A 14,288-nucleotide genomic window follows, 5' to 3' on the forward strand; every position below is an offset into this window, starting at 1 on the left:
CTACCTATTAATTCTTAAGTTTCCTATCCAGCTATAACAACACTACATGTTGTTATTCCAGTGATGCAGGGTTTTTGTATAAGATAGAAATCGACTGCTAGTTTTACAATGCAGTGTTTGTCACTCACTATGTCAAACGGTAAATGTGGTTTTATAACTTCTTACATTCACCTGCAGTTCCATGACAATTATTACATATTGAACATAACTCAGAAAAACCAAAAAATGGTTGGAAAGACTGAAGCATCCAGGAATTCTGGATATACAAGGAATGAATATATGAGACAAATTAAAATATTGAAAAGCTACAGAGAAGAAACTGAGTTCTTCAAAATAGTCAGTGTAATGTGCCCCTTTAAAATATAATAAATTATTTTATCCAATTTCTTTTGAAGGCAAGTCTCTATAATTTGAGCAAGTAATACAGGTTTTAACATCACATGAAAGCTAAACAGTAACTTATTGCAGTGGTGCTGGACTTGCTTCTTTCAGTTTCCTGAAGCAGCTGCACCCATATACTGATTTAACTCAAATGCTGTCATAAGAGACTCCGTGGGAAATCCTCAGGGTTCACCCAACTCTCCCTACCATCATATTATATGCAGGGAGCCTCTGGCTAATGTTAATTATCACAAGACTTCTCCTTCTCACAGCAGCTTTACCAACTTCCAATCTGCCTAGCATGGCTTCCAAGATTACTGTTTTTCTCTGCATATGCTTAAGAAATATTCCATGATCCTGAGCAGATACTGCAGTGTTGAAGTATTACAGCACCAGTAGAATGTAATGCCCTAGCATTTGCCATTGCCCGGGTTTGTAGCTAAATTTCGTAAGTGCATATACACAATATATAATATGATTTAAAATAAAATTACCTGCATTTCCTAAAATAAAGTCTAGAAAAAATTAGAGATCTCTCTCTTTTTGTGCTACTCGGTCATCTACTTGCTCACATATCTATCTAGGAGTCTGGTTTTACACAGACTGTACTTTCTTAGGCCTGTCTTTGCGGATGAAGATGAAAATCTGGGCACTCATCTAGCCTCTATATATAAACTTTCTTTCATGTTCCCTTCAGAGAAAGATACTGTTTCCTTCCCCTTTGCAAATTTCTGTGAACTCTGACTTAATCAGTGTGTTACCTTTAATTTTATCCTAGTAGATTATTTCCTATTATTTCCTACTCAGATTCTTATAAATGCTAGTGCTTCTATTGCATGAGTAGGTGGAGCCATCTCTAACCCAGAAAGCAGGCACAGCCTGTTAAGGATTCCCTTGTGGCTTAACTTGTTGTAAACAAATCATTAATCTATTTGAGGAAACAGACTCTTCCAGCCAACAGGTTTCATTTCCAAGGCTCTATTTACATGGTCACTTCAATCTCACATAAATCCACGCTGCTGCTGAAACAGATGGTGTCACCTCTTGCTGTTGGTGCCCACCTTCTCTCTTGGGTTGGCACAAACATTTCTGTCATTGTATAAAGGACTAGATCAATGATCTGAACTAAAAACTAATCTTGAATCTTTTTACCTCTGAGCTAGGTTAGAGGCACTCCAATTCCTTTCGTCGGTGGCTTGGACTTACATGGGAGCAGAAGGGCTGTTTGTAACCACCAAAACCTTTATCTTATTTAAACACAAATCCTTGTAAAAGATCACGTTTTACCATCAGATAATTATACATTTGTAGCTCTTGACTGAGATTAGATACAACCACTATTATTAAACATTCAGAGATACTGATTAATTTGACACACAAGTCTTTGCTTTGAGAGACACAATGTTTACTCTTTTATTCTGGTATATTTTTTAAAATTCAAAATGTACTAAAAGCGACTACAATAAATAGGTCTAAATAACATAACATATCTAGAGTAAATAGGTCTTCAAAAGTCCAGAATAGAAAGATTTACATGTTACAATCCTGTATACATTAGAGGACTAAGAAAACTCCAGAAAATTTGTGCTGAGAAGAAAAGATTCAAAGGTAGCCAATTGTAAGCAAATGCTAAGCAACAGTTTGCATTTATGTTTGCATTGTGTCAAAATCTACAAAGACAACAAAGTTCAGATTCAATCAACCAATAAAATTAGGTTTCCTTTGTACATATTTGTGCTTTCAAGGCTACTTCCTCTATGAATTGCTGGAGTTATGAGGTTCAAGAGTTTTACCCAAGATTAATTGAGGTTATATGTTAAAATGCATGGTCAAAATACACTTGCTAGCATTAATCTATTTCTGGTTTGGAAGGCCTTTTATAATTTTCAGATAACTTATTTTCAGCATGGTTATTTTATCTAATTATCCAGTCTGTTTCCTTCTTTGAATTAGAGGCAAATAAAGTTACAATCCACTCTGAACTTCTGTTTGCTGTACTTGAAGTAAAAAACTTTTTTGTTCCGTTATTTTATGTGGTCGTCATCTGTTAAAAACCACAAACCTTTATATAATAGAAATCGTAGTCTTAATTCCTATTTATGGACTTTCCAATAAGCAGTCTAGTTGGCATTTTCTTCATGCCCTCTTCCCTTTTCCCAAAATTTATCCCCCTGAATTAACAATTGCACCTTCCTCCTTACTTTATAAGATAGCTCACAGAGCTAAGAAATCCAAGTCCTAGCCCACACTCTTTAAAAAAATCCTCTTATGTTCTAAATAGTAGATTTCAGTACTGAAGCTTGTACATACTGATACAAGAAGGTCAAGATGAGAAGGAGATGAGCAGAATTCAATTCAGAAAGAAGATGCTAATTTTTAGCTCCTAAGGAAGCATAGTATTGCAGCAAATCATGGAGCAGGGTAGTGCATTTTTCAACACATGGTGCACTTAGGAGAGCTCTGACCTAAGCACAAAGCAGAGAACAGCTGCAATGGCTGGATGCAGCCATCCAGCTGTCCTGCCATCCCCTCTGCCCGAGGACGTTTCCACAACAGAACCCTTTCAGTTCACAATCGAGCACATTTGCTTTAATTGCCTGAGAAGTCAATTCATGCTAGACTGTGAACCTCAGCCAGTGAGGTACAGCTCTGCCTTGCCTTCTGCCAGCTATGGTAGAGAAGAGAAAAATGTGCAGAACAGCTACAGATAGCAGAGCTGCCGTGTGAAGCCCTTCCCTCGCTCATCCTCTACTACTTATACCTACTCCCATGCTGTTCTCTCACTTCTGCCACGCAGCTCTTTGTGTAGCTGAATGGTGAACTGTCTGCTGAACTCAAATTAAAACTAACACAGCAAAAGAAAAAAGCCATATCAGTTCTCCATTTTGATTTTGCATGCCACTGCAGAGTGTCATACTCAGAAACACAGGAATAGCTTGACATTTGGAAGAAGTGGCAGAAACAGGAACTACTTAAAATGGGATACGATGAAAAACAGTTCAAGTCTGCCCTAAAACTGATGTCTCCTTATAATACATACTCCAACCCAGTGATTTGTTGAGCAGCATGAATGAAACACTGTGTTATGTAGGAATTTGAACTGCTAATCATTGTGTCAGGCCTTAAATCATACACAAATAAATCTGCTTCAGTTCACAGGCTTTAATGAAGCTGGAAATCCAGTCCCATAAGCAAGAATTTGTACAGTGTAGTGGCATGCCTTATCAACAATCTTCATCATATTGATAAAAATTAATCAAAACATAACACTTCGTCTTACTTTTTTTGGCTACATTCAAAACTTCTATACATGAAATCCAGAAATTTTGAATTGAATTGTTAGAAGATTCTGGCAGTACCCTTGAAAAAGCAGTAATGATTCGAAGAAATCTCTAGGGAAGAAGTGTTTCCTCTAAGGAAATGTCTAATTGTAAGTTCTATCAAATTTTAGGTAAAAAAAATAATGTATTTTTAGTAGTAGCTTATTGAAGTTGTTAATTTTGAGGTAATTTGTAATAGACAAACTTTCTTAAAAAGCTTATCACTGCTTATGAAGGCAGCATCTATATCACTGAAATTCCAACCTCTTACTAAATATATGTACAGTTAATCTTTTAAAGTATTTATCATTGGGGGTTTTTTCCTAGATAAAATAGTTTTTACTTCCCTTTAAACAAACAAAACATCAATCAGACAGTCAAGCATATTCCTGACACAGATCAGATGCCTTTTTCAATCCCTGGAGTAGGCAAGGTATAGATTGTATATTGATTAATTCCTGGAGCCTACTTTATGGAAAGTGCTGTGGGATTGTTGATTGAAAATGCCAGGAAGCATTACGTAGTAATTGAATTATTTTAAATTTGTCAACATCTAAATTTCTACACTACCTAGCTGGAGTTCCCACTGTAAATATAATTGCTAGAATTAAGTAAAACCATTTTATTCTTAGACTGATTTTTTGGAAGGAAAAGTCCTGTTTTAAGTAAAGTAGGGAGTTGCCTTTACACACGAATTTTCTTACGTCATTAAAAATACCCAGGCAGATTAAATTCAGTAGTCTCACATATATTCTCTGGGTTCTTTTCTGTGTAATAGTACATATTTCTGAACAACAGATTTTTTTTGTCCATCTATACAACATAGTAAAATAATGGCAACACAATAAATACCAAGTTACAGCATTTCTAAAGGTGTTTTCCTCAAATGAATGACAAAAGGCAATTTGGAGCAGTAATAGTTTAAAATACAATAAAATAAAATTCTAAAAAATAACCAAGCTCAGGCTATTATAGTATGCAATGTTATTTTTAGCTCTATGCTTCATTAAATGTCGATGTAAGTATCACTGCAACCATAAATTGACCACATCATAGCAATATGCTAAAAAAATACCCTGTCAAGCTAGGCTTATGCCCAGTTCTTACAAGGTTCTACAAGTCAGTGTTGCAGTTCTCATTGATCTGCTACATGCTTTTATAGCAACACTGAAGATCACAATAAAATAAGTTATTTTTGTACTGCCCCCTCACAGCTCATTTCATTTCTGTATCACAGACACACCATTCTGCCCCTCCACCCATCAATATTATTCAATTGTTTTTAATTAGAGGTTATTTTTAATCCAGAATGTATCTATTATGAAATTTGCAGCACGGCTGAACAAAGTTTTTACCTGCACTAAGGGTGTGTGGAGGGCACCCAAGAAGCAGACTGTGGTCAGAAGTTATTAAAGCAGCCCAACTCCTAAAGAAAATGGATCATGGAACTGTAACTAAAGTAACTTTGTTATTTGACAATGGTATCTGTAAGAATACAGACCTTAAAGATGTATTTTAAGATTGCCCTGTATGAATCTACATCAGAAATCATGCTGATTCTTTGTCTTTTGTTTAAAAGAAACCAAAGCTACATTTTATATACAATCAAGTGTAATAAAAATTGCTATAATGTCTTAATATATAAGAAATAAACTTTTGCAGTTCATTAAATCTTTTATTATCTCATAGAAAACACACTGAACTTTTGTGCTAAACTGAATATATTCAGTGTCATGGTGAACACTGCAACTGTTGTGCCTGCCCTGAGTTCTCATTGTACGTAGGTCCAGCGCCCTCTTTCCAAACACAGCTTTCAAATGACACCGCCAACTCTCAGACAGAAGCTGTAGCAGATGAGGTGTTTTCTTTAGATACAGCAGGCAATCAGACTCTTTCTAGATCTTTTATATTACAGTGTAGCTGAACAAAAGGAAACAATTCACAAACACACATTTCAAAGCCACAACACCAATTTTGGTTTGGGATTTGGGAGTATATCTGAAAAAAAAAAAAAAGTAGTGTGTGAGGTAAACTGAACGGTGCTCTGAAGACACAGAGAGTCTTTGTCAGACCTTTAAACCTCCAAGAAGGATTAAGTGGTAGCTGGTCAATGCAGTCATTGTAGTTGACACAAACAGTGTGATTTCTATGAAAATATTTCAAATTACTACAGAAACTTATTTTCTGTTTTGTCTAGATATGTATTAAATAATTTGTCATAGTTTAGCCTGACCTTGATGTGAGATTTACAGAGTTTTCAATCAGCTTATTTTGTGACGACTTCTTTATACACAAACAGACTTTCTGTGTATTAACATGCCAGCTTTTACCTGTTTTATCCCAGTTTCCTGTTTTCATTGTGCAATTGTCCACATAAAAAACCCTTCTGCACAGTACTATTTGAACCTGGACTCATTTACACAACTGAGGATATAGGTTTATATCTCATTTTATTTCCAATCAAACTCCAACCACAAATATAATTTCCCATCAGGAATCAATGGTTACAATTTGTTTTAAACTAGAACAGAGTGGTAACTGTACAACTTTTCCATTTCTTTTTTTTCCCCAATCCATCTTCCCAGCCAACATGCGAGACTCAAAGTGCATTCTAAACAGAAGAAAATGACATTTTCAATAAATTAGCTGATTAAAAAAAAAAAAAGTTTTAAAATGAGACCTGGATTTACAGGTCTAGCAAGTAAGGGTGTCCTTTTCACCACAGGCTATCCGTTGGTAATTAAATCAGACCAGTAATCTGATACAGCATTAGATCTTTAGTACCATGATAGCACTGTCACAGGCATTTTACATCCTAGAACCTGCAGTAAATTAAAAAGTCCTTGGAGACCATCACTACTTGACCTCTTGGTCTGCTGAATTCCAAGCAAGGTTGAAAAAAAATCAGTTCTACTTTTAGCAACCTCCTGCACATTAGTGCAGTGTCTTATCAATGCTTGCCTGCATTTCCTCCTATCTTTGGCAAGTACAGCTCTAGAATTGATCCTACCTGAGAAATTTGAGACAGCTGATGAAGTTCCTGGGAGAGGCAAGCTGACAACAGTCTGTTGTGAGTTGAAGGAGAATTAATCTATAGCAAACTGACATAGATAATCCTCACACATGCTTATTTGGCCTTCCCATTTGTACATTCTCTTCTTTAATTTGTCTCAGCTTCTTAGGGTGTTTTTATATTGATAAGCCCTTTGAATGTGGTCTTTCTTATCCTGAAGTTGTCTCCACATCTGCTTATGGCAGGTCTGGGCATTCTCTTTTGCATCTCTCATGGGCAGAAGGCTGGACCTTGGCTGGGTGTAAGGGGGCACAGCAAAGCCAGCAGTACCCCCCTACAGCCATGGGTGCTGCTCAGGGAGGGAGGCACTGACTGCAGTCAGGCTGAGCCCATCACATCACACCTCTCAGCAGCAGTGAATTCACAGGGCCAAGTGTGCCTGCTTGGCAGTCCTGCCTGGCAAACTTCTGCTTTCCTGACCCAAGAAGCAGCTCATTTGTCCCAGAATCAGAAATACTTCAATTGTTCACTTTGTAAGTGGCGCATGGCCACGGAACATGCATTTGGCAACCCATGGGATCAAACTGAAGGTCAGTTTCTGTTTCCCTTTTGTCTTGTGTAGGTGTTTCATCCTGTAACTTCAACACAGGAGGAAATAAGCCTTTACTCTCTGCGTTTCCATTTTGACGTGAATATTTGTATCACCTCTTCTGCTACCTCAGTTCTGTACTCCCTCTTCAATATGTACATGCTCTCAGCTCCTGGCCCTCTGAAATCTGCAAGCTGACCTGTCTGCAAACAAACCTATTTTTACACATACATGTATGTGTTATATATACATTAATGTTTTACAGCAGCAGCAGTTCACTGAGCTGCCATCTCTGCATGGCTCCTGGCACAGGGGAAAGCCAGCATGTCCCTGAGCAGAAGTGAGTGCAACCTTAGATGGCAGCAGCTGTTGGACAAGTGTGGCTGAGTCAGGTAACTGTACCCTCAGCTACAACTGCAGAGAAGAGATGGATTTAAATCCCCTTGCTGGTGTTCTGCTCCCTATCCCCTTCTTCAGCCCAGGCCTCCCTTGCCTCTGGGAGGAGTAGGCTCAGGGGACTGAACCAGCAGAAAACATTGTAAGCACAGTTGTGGGCTCAGTTTATACTTTTGAGGGTATGGAGCAGGTCAGAGGAGCACCCCATGGGCTTGGTGGGAGCCATGGCAGCATACTGGCAGGGAAGCAGTAGGACTGCCAGCTTTTGATTTTTTGACTGCTGCTTTGTAAAATTCACATTTCCACCTCACTACAAAAGCTGGCAGAGGGGATAACTGGATGTTTAACATTTAGAACAAAAGAACATAGCACAAGTAAACAAACAAACAAACAAACAAACAAGGAAAATCTGTCACAGCAGCCCCAGATTTTAGGGATAGAGTTAGGACTGTGTAAATATGGATGTGCCTCAGTGCTGGTATGAAACAAGCTAAAATAGAAAATAAGTGACCAATGTCATAAGAACTGATTTTCATCCTATTTCTGTATATTTTTTTAGCTGAATGCAGATAAGCAATGCTGTATTAGAACAAAATCTGGGCTGTCAGGGTGAGAGAACATGTCATCAGTGTCATCAAAATATGTGTGTGAAAACAGCTACTACATTTGGATTAGCTGAAACAATGACACTTAATTGTACCTTTGAAGTAAGCATATCAAAGTTAACAAGTGTAACAGTGTCATAATTTCATAAGCATTGCAAGAATGAAGCATACAACTAGTGACTCGGTTGGTGTGTCAGCCTGGGACCACTTACAGTTCTTTCTGTGCAGCCCCTGGGGCTGGCAGCAGAAGGGGCCACTGCCTTTTCTCCAGCCCCCACAGCTGAATTTTCTGGGCTGCAAACAGCTCTTCAGCCCCTACTAAGTGATAGCAGGGTCCTGTCACGCTGCAGTCACGCTGCACTGTTCAAAAGCATTTTGTCTCCATCTTCATAAATAAAGAGATGCTATCAGGTAGGGAAAAAAAAAAAAAAAAAAAAAAAAAAAGGTGAGGGATTTGCCATCTGAGTGGGACTTGGCAGACCTGCTGAAAGCTTGTTTGAAGGGCCATACCACATTCCAGGTGGTGGGAGAGCAGAAGGAATGCTGTACTAATTCTCCCTCCAGCCAGACTGATGTCCAGAACAGATTTTTCACCGCAGATGAAATGGCAACATTCTGCCATGGAACTGTGTCCTGAGGGGCCGTTAAGCATTTTTCAACATCAGTTTAGAGTTAAGAGGTAAGTCTGGTCTGTACTGCTACAAAATTTAACCACAAAAGAGCTGGAAATTCTTCTCTAGCAGACATTTTTACAGTCCAAAAAGGAGCACAGATGCTGACAGACAAAACCTTACTGTAAAACAGCATGATGCTCCAGTCCTCGAGAAGTTATGACACAGCCCATCACAATGTAAAATATTTGAGACTGCAATTACTTTTGCAAATCTGCAGAGCAGAGCTCAAGTGAAAGAATAAAATGCTTGCTTAGGCTTTAGCTCTGAAATGCTGACTCTGCATTTTAACTTTAGTCACTAGCTGGAGCTTCAGTAACTGCTTTCAAGTCTGTGCGTAGAGAGGAGGGGAAGGAATGCATCGCACTGGTGCATGACTGAGTTCTCAGGGCGTTTGAGAACCGGAATATCTTTCTGGTCCAAGCAATTAACCAAAATTTCAAGCCTTGGCAGCTGTTGATTTTCTGAAAGGAGGCAATTATATGACCACAGTAGCAGAATGACAGTGCAGGCAGAGAGTAAACTTTTCTTAAATTCTACCTCTGAATAATGAGCTCAGATTTTTATGAACTGGTCTCACAAGAAAAAGGAGAAAAATATTACTTAGAACCACACTTGCATACCTTCACAAAATTCCTCCTAGTTGGAATAGCAGTAAGTTGCAATTCACCCACAGCTATTTTGTGGAGTTAAAATACTGCTACATTTGCTCATAAGTCTTCAACTCGGAAAAAACAGTATTAGCAGTAAAAACACAGTAACTCATACAGAAGCACTCTCAGCCGGGCCATACCTAGTTCAAACACTTATTTTTTTTCTTCTTCAGACTCACTCACTGTCTTCAGGTACAAAAAAGTGTTAGCATAACTAAGATAGATGCGAGACAAAACCTGTTACAATAAAAGCCTTTCCTGCTCTTAACTACCATACCCGAAGGTGTTGTAAATAATGTAGAAACACTGTGTCTCAAGCCCTTACTATTTCTCTCCTTGAGTATCTCAGTGCACAAGTAGTTAGGGTTTTTTCTGCACTGTTACACATATGAGAACTGAGGGATTGTTTCTTGTTCAGCCACTTCCAGGAAAAAGAATTCAGCCATGGCAAGGGATGAATTACAAAATACGAATAACTAAGGGCTTATAGCAGAATGATGCGAGCATTTAATGGCTTGTGAGTGCCTTGAATAATTAACTGTAGAGCACTTGAAGAACTATCTATCCACCTACCAAAGATTACTCAGTCATACAAAATCTTGGCTTATGTTTTATAACTAATTCCAGGAAGGTTACACACCTGGAATAAAATATTAAGTGAACGAAACATTAAGGACCTTTTCAGTATCAGCTTGTTTGACATTTTTGCAAGCATCTGAAATTAGATACAGAGCTATTAGATACAGAGCTAGTAGAGTTGGTTGTTTTGGTTTTTTCTTAAAGCGTCTGTGGTGCTTTGAGTAATAGTGACACAGAGAGAGATTTAAAGAATAATTATAACATTGCTAAATGTTAATTTTTCGAAGGTAAACAACCCTCTAATGATTTTCAAGTCTAAATGTGGCTTAGTTCAAAGGCTAATACAGATTGTGATATAAGGAGATCATATACTACCCCACACAGTAATTGCTGTTTAATGTATGTATTGCAGAAGGCCTTTAGAAACTTAATAATAAAAAATAGGACTGCAATATTCATGATATTCTATCTTCAAAAGTTAGCAGAGTTTTAAATATTAAGAATAGAAAAATAATTGCTTAGGATTCGTGGGGCAAATATGTTTTTTTTCTATACATTGAATTTAACAGAAATTTCCTGATCCTTGAGAAGGTTAAAAAAGGAAGAAATGGCGAAGTGCTTGTACTAGGAAAAACATGGGTTTGTGTGAAGACCAATGTAAAGGTACCTTACCACCCGTAATACTAATTTATTTTCTATTGATGTTATGTGAGGATGAAAAATTATTAATATTCTTGTCTATCTAGAAAAATATTAAAAGATGTTGATTTTAAAATGTTTTCAGTGCTTTTTTTATATCTTTAGCGTAAAGAGAGAATAATTACTATAATTGTCAGCTAGTTGTAATACAAAATTCTTCATATCTTATCAGTTGCCTATCTTTTAAATTTTGAAATTGAAGATTATTTTCTGAGTTGAGCTCTAATAAATGCAGCATATGTGCATTGTCTTACTAATTAGTATCTTTATGTAAAAGTGGATGTACCATATTTATCTTGATTTAAGATAGGAAGATCCCAGATGAGCTTCCTTGCTGTTGCTGTGCTTAAAAAATGCAGAGAAAATGTCCTGGGATCTAATTTTCCCTCCTTGCTGAATTGTGGTCATGACAACCATCTGTACAAAGACAAGCTTCACAGTATTGTCTTGTTCAAGGGTATCATTTTGATGTTATGTTGTGTGATACAATAAGGTAATGGCAAATAATACTGTGCAGCAGTTGGTGCTCTCATGGACATACACTGCTGACTTACACTTTTGGATTTTGTGTATTTTGGTTTGCTTGTTTAACATTTATGTGGACTTGGGGGCAACAAAAGTATTAAAAAACCCCTAACTTGCAGAAAATACATTAACATTTGAGACAAGGGCTAAGGGAAATGCCATTGTTCTCACTCTTTAAATTTTTTCATCTCCACTGGGCACCAGGGAATTTACATGTTGAATATGAAATTTAGTTTTTATCTGCTGTGCCAGCAGGATATAATTTTTTAAATCCAACACTTTGCTTTTGCATGTATTTATGGCAAGAGATTGCCCAACAGTATATGGGCAAATATAAACAGAGGTAAAGACAGCGCTAGGTTGTTATTATTTAGCTTCTTTCTAAAACACAGCTATTTATAAGACGATGTGGAATAAAGCTGAACATACCTATTATTAAGCAGAATATGACAGATAATAAAAGGGTGTTTTTTTCTCCAAAACTTCTACACAAGAAAGCCCTTACTGACACTGCAGGTGAAGTAATTTTTTTTCGCTTTGGTCACTTTGTGCCTCAAAGTACAGACATAATACATGTGGAATTGAAAACACACAAGGAAAGATTGCTTAAGCTGTATTTTGAAATACTTTTGAGATATTAGCAGAAGACAGAAAGAAAGTAAGTCAAGGAAGTTCCATCTAAAGGCATGACACACAGTCTTGTCGAATATGAACAGAAGAAATAACTGGTTATTTTATTTACTACTGGCACTGAATACAAAACAGACAAAGATTCCAATTTGCTCCAAATCAGACTAATCATGCACATCTCATGGTACAGTAACAGGAATGCTAGAAAAAGTTGTTTAAACATTCTAAATTGCTAAACCCAGTATTTTTTACTACTGCTGTTGATTTTTTTGCCCCACATACATCAGATATTAACAAAGATCCTCCTCCTGCAAACATAGATTTGCCAGTTTGAGCATTTTAAATTGAAAACTATTTGTAAAGAAGTATTTGCACATTTCCAGTAAGATTTCCATGCCTGTAATAATCTGGTCAGGCTGTGCGGAGGGATTATCAATGTTACACTTTCTGTGCATATTTCTTGTCCTGGAATACAAGTTACTGAACTAAGTCACCTGTGTCTATGTACCCCTCAGCCATTTGGTTTACCTCATCTAGCTGATGGGAAGGAGTCACACACCTTCTGCTCTGGAAAGGGGCTTCCTGTCAGATGGAAATTCAGTGACTTGATAAAGTGATCAAAAAGGATGTTATAGTATGAGTTACTAAATCAGGTCAATGGGGGATGAGGTGTCTGTGTGGGAGGTATAGAGCTTGGAATCTTTCTAGCTACCAGTAATAGCTGAATTTAGAGGAAACAGAGTTTAGATGTTTGTTTGTTTGTTTTGTATGTGTGTGTGTTTGGCTATGAGCTCATATCATTCTTCTTGGATATTACAGGAGAATTACAAAGAATCGAAGTTGTAGCAAAAATATTCATCGTCTGCTCCATTTAGTAATAAGGCTAAAGGTAACAAGCTATGGGGTACATTCTGGCCTAACTAATGCAAATCACATAATAGCAAATAAATCGATTTAACAAATCCTAATTATTCTTATCTAATGGAGGGATTCTTAGTTTGTTTTTGTGCTGCCCTCACATAATGCCATTCCAGCAGATGCTCCTAGCTTTGTGTAAAGTGATGCTTTATGGGTAGGATGGGGCCATGCAGCTCTGCAATTCTGCAATGACGTTCTGCAAACTCCTGCTGGGAACAATATTTTAAGGACAAGGAGTGTAGAGAGGGCACATGTCTTCCTTGTCACAAGATTTTGTGTTGAGTTTGTGGGGGTTTTGGAGCTGGTGGTGAAACGAACAATTTACATTCTAGGTGAGTGATTCTACTTTGACAAATTTTGATTAAATTAATTTTAAAGATACAGCAGGACAACAGGCTGGTTAAGACCTTCCAAGTATGACACTAAAAAAGGAAGCTGTGATGGAGCCAATTATTGATGTTTATTCTGTTGCTGACTAGAAAGTTTGCTTTCTAACTTAGCTGAACACTGGTTCTCACACAACCATTGTGATTTAAAAACAAGTATTGGTATGTGGATATAGTTGAGTAATTTTTTTCTCCTGCTAGTGACCCTTTGCCTACAGCACTAGCAGTACTTGACTGCTGTTCGTCATATATGAAAATCTGTGAAGAGCAAACAGGGCCCTTTGTGTTGTCCAATCTGCTTTTAGCAGACCATCACAACTCCTGAACTGCGGCTACTTAGTGCATCCATAGGAGAACTATCCCCTCAAACTTGTATTTAAAACAACTCTGAACAAGGGCTTTTGATCATAAACACTACTTTATTCTGATGTAACTAGGAACTGGCCAGACTAAGCTGTACTCCAGTGCTCTGCCCAGGCTTCCCTCCCTGTGCCCCTTTCCAGGGATCGGAAACTGCTCCAGTACCTTAGTTTCAGTAGCTTATCCCAAGAGGGAAGATGGCTTTGAGAACTTGGGCAGTTTGAGCAGGACACAGACTGGAATCCTAAATTCACCGTGCAGTCTCCTGAGTTCAGCCGTTCCTGTTGGTGCAATCTGATGCAGGGCGCACTCGCACTCCGGTGCTGCACAGGGCTGAGGCGCGCACAGCAAAGGCGCCTACATGCTCAGGACCAGCTTTGTACTGTTTATTGGCACGGTACTGGGCAATTGCTGTGCTTAACCATAGAGACCGGCCCATACTGGAGTCTGAACAACTGTGAAACACAATGATGGAAAACAAAAAGGTGTTTCCGGAATCAGAGAATTGCTGGTGTTGGAAGAGACCTCTGGAGATCATCTAGTCCAACCCCGCTGCCAAGGCA

This window comes from Sylvia atricapilla, chromosome 9 (assembly GCF_009819655.1).
Source record: "Sylvia atricapilla isolate bSylAtr1 chromosome 9, bSylAtr1.pri, whole genome shotgun sequence".
Classification (NCBI taxonomy): Eukaryota; Metazoa; Chordata; class Aves; order Passeriformes; family Sylviidae; genus Sylvia; species Sylvia atricapilla.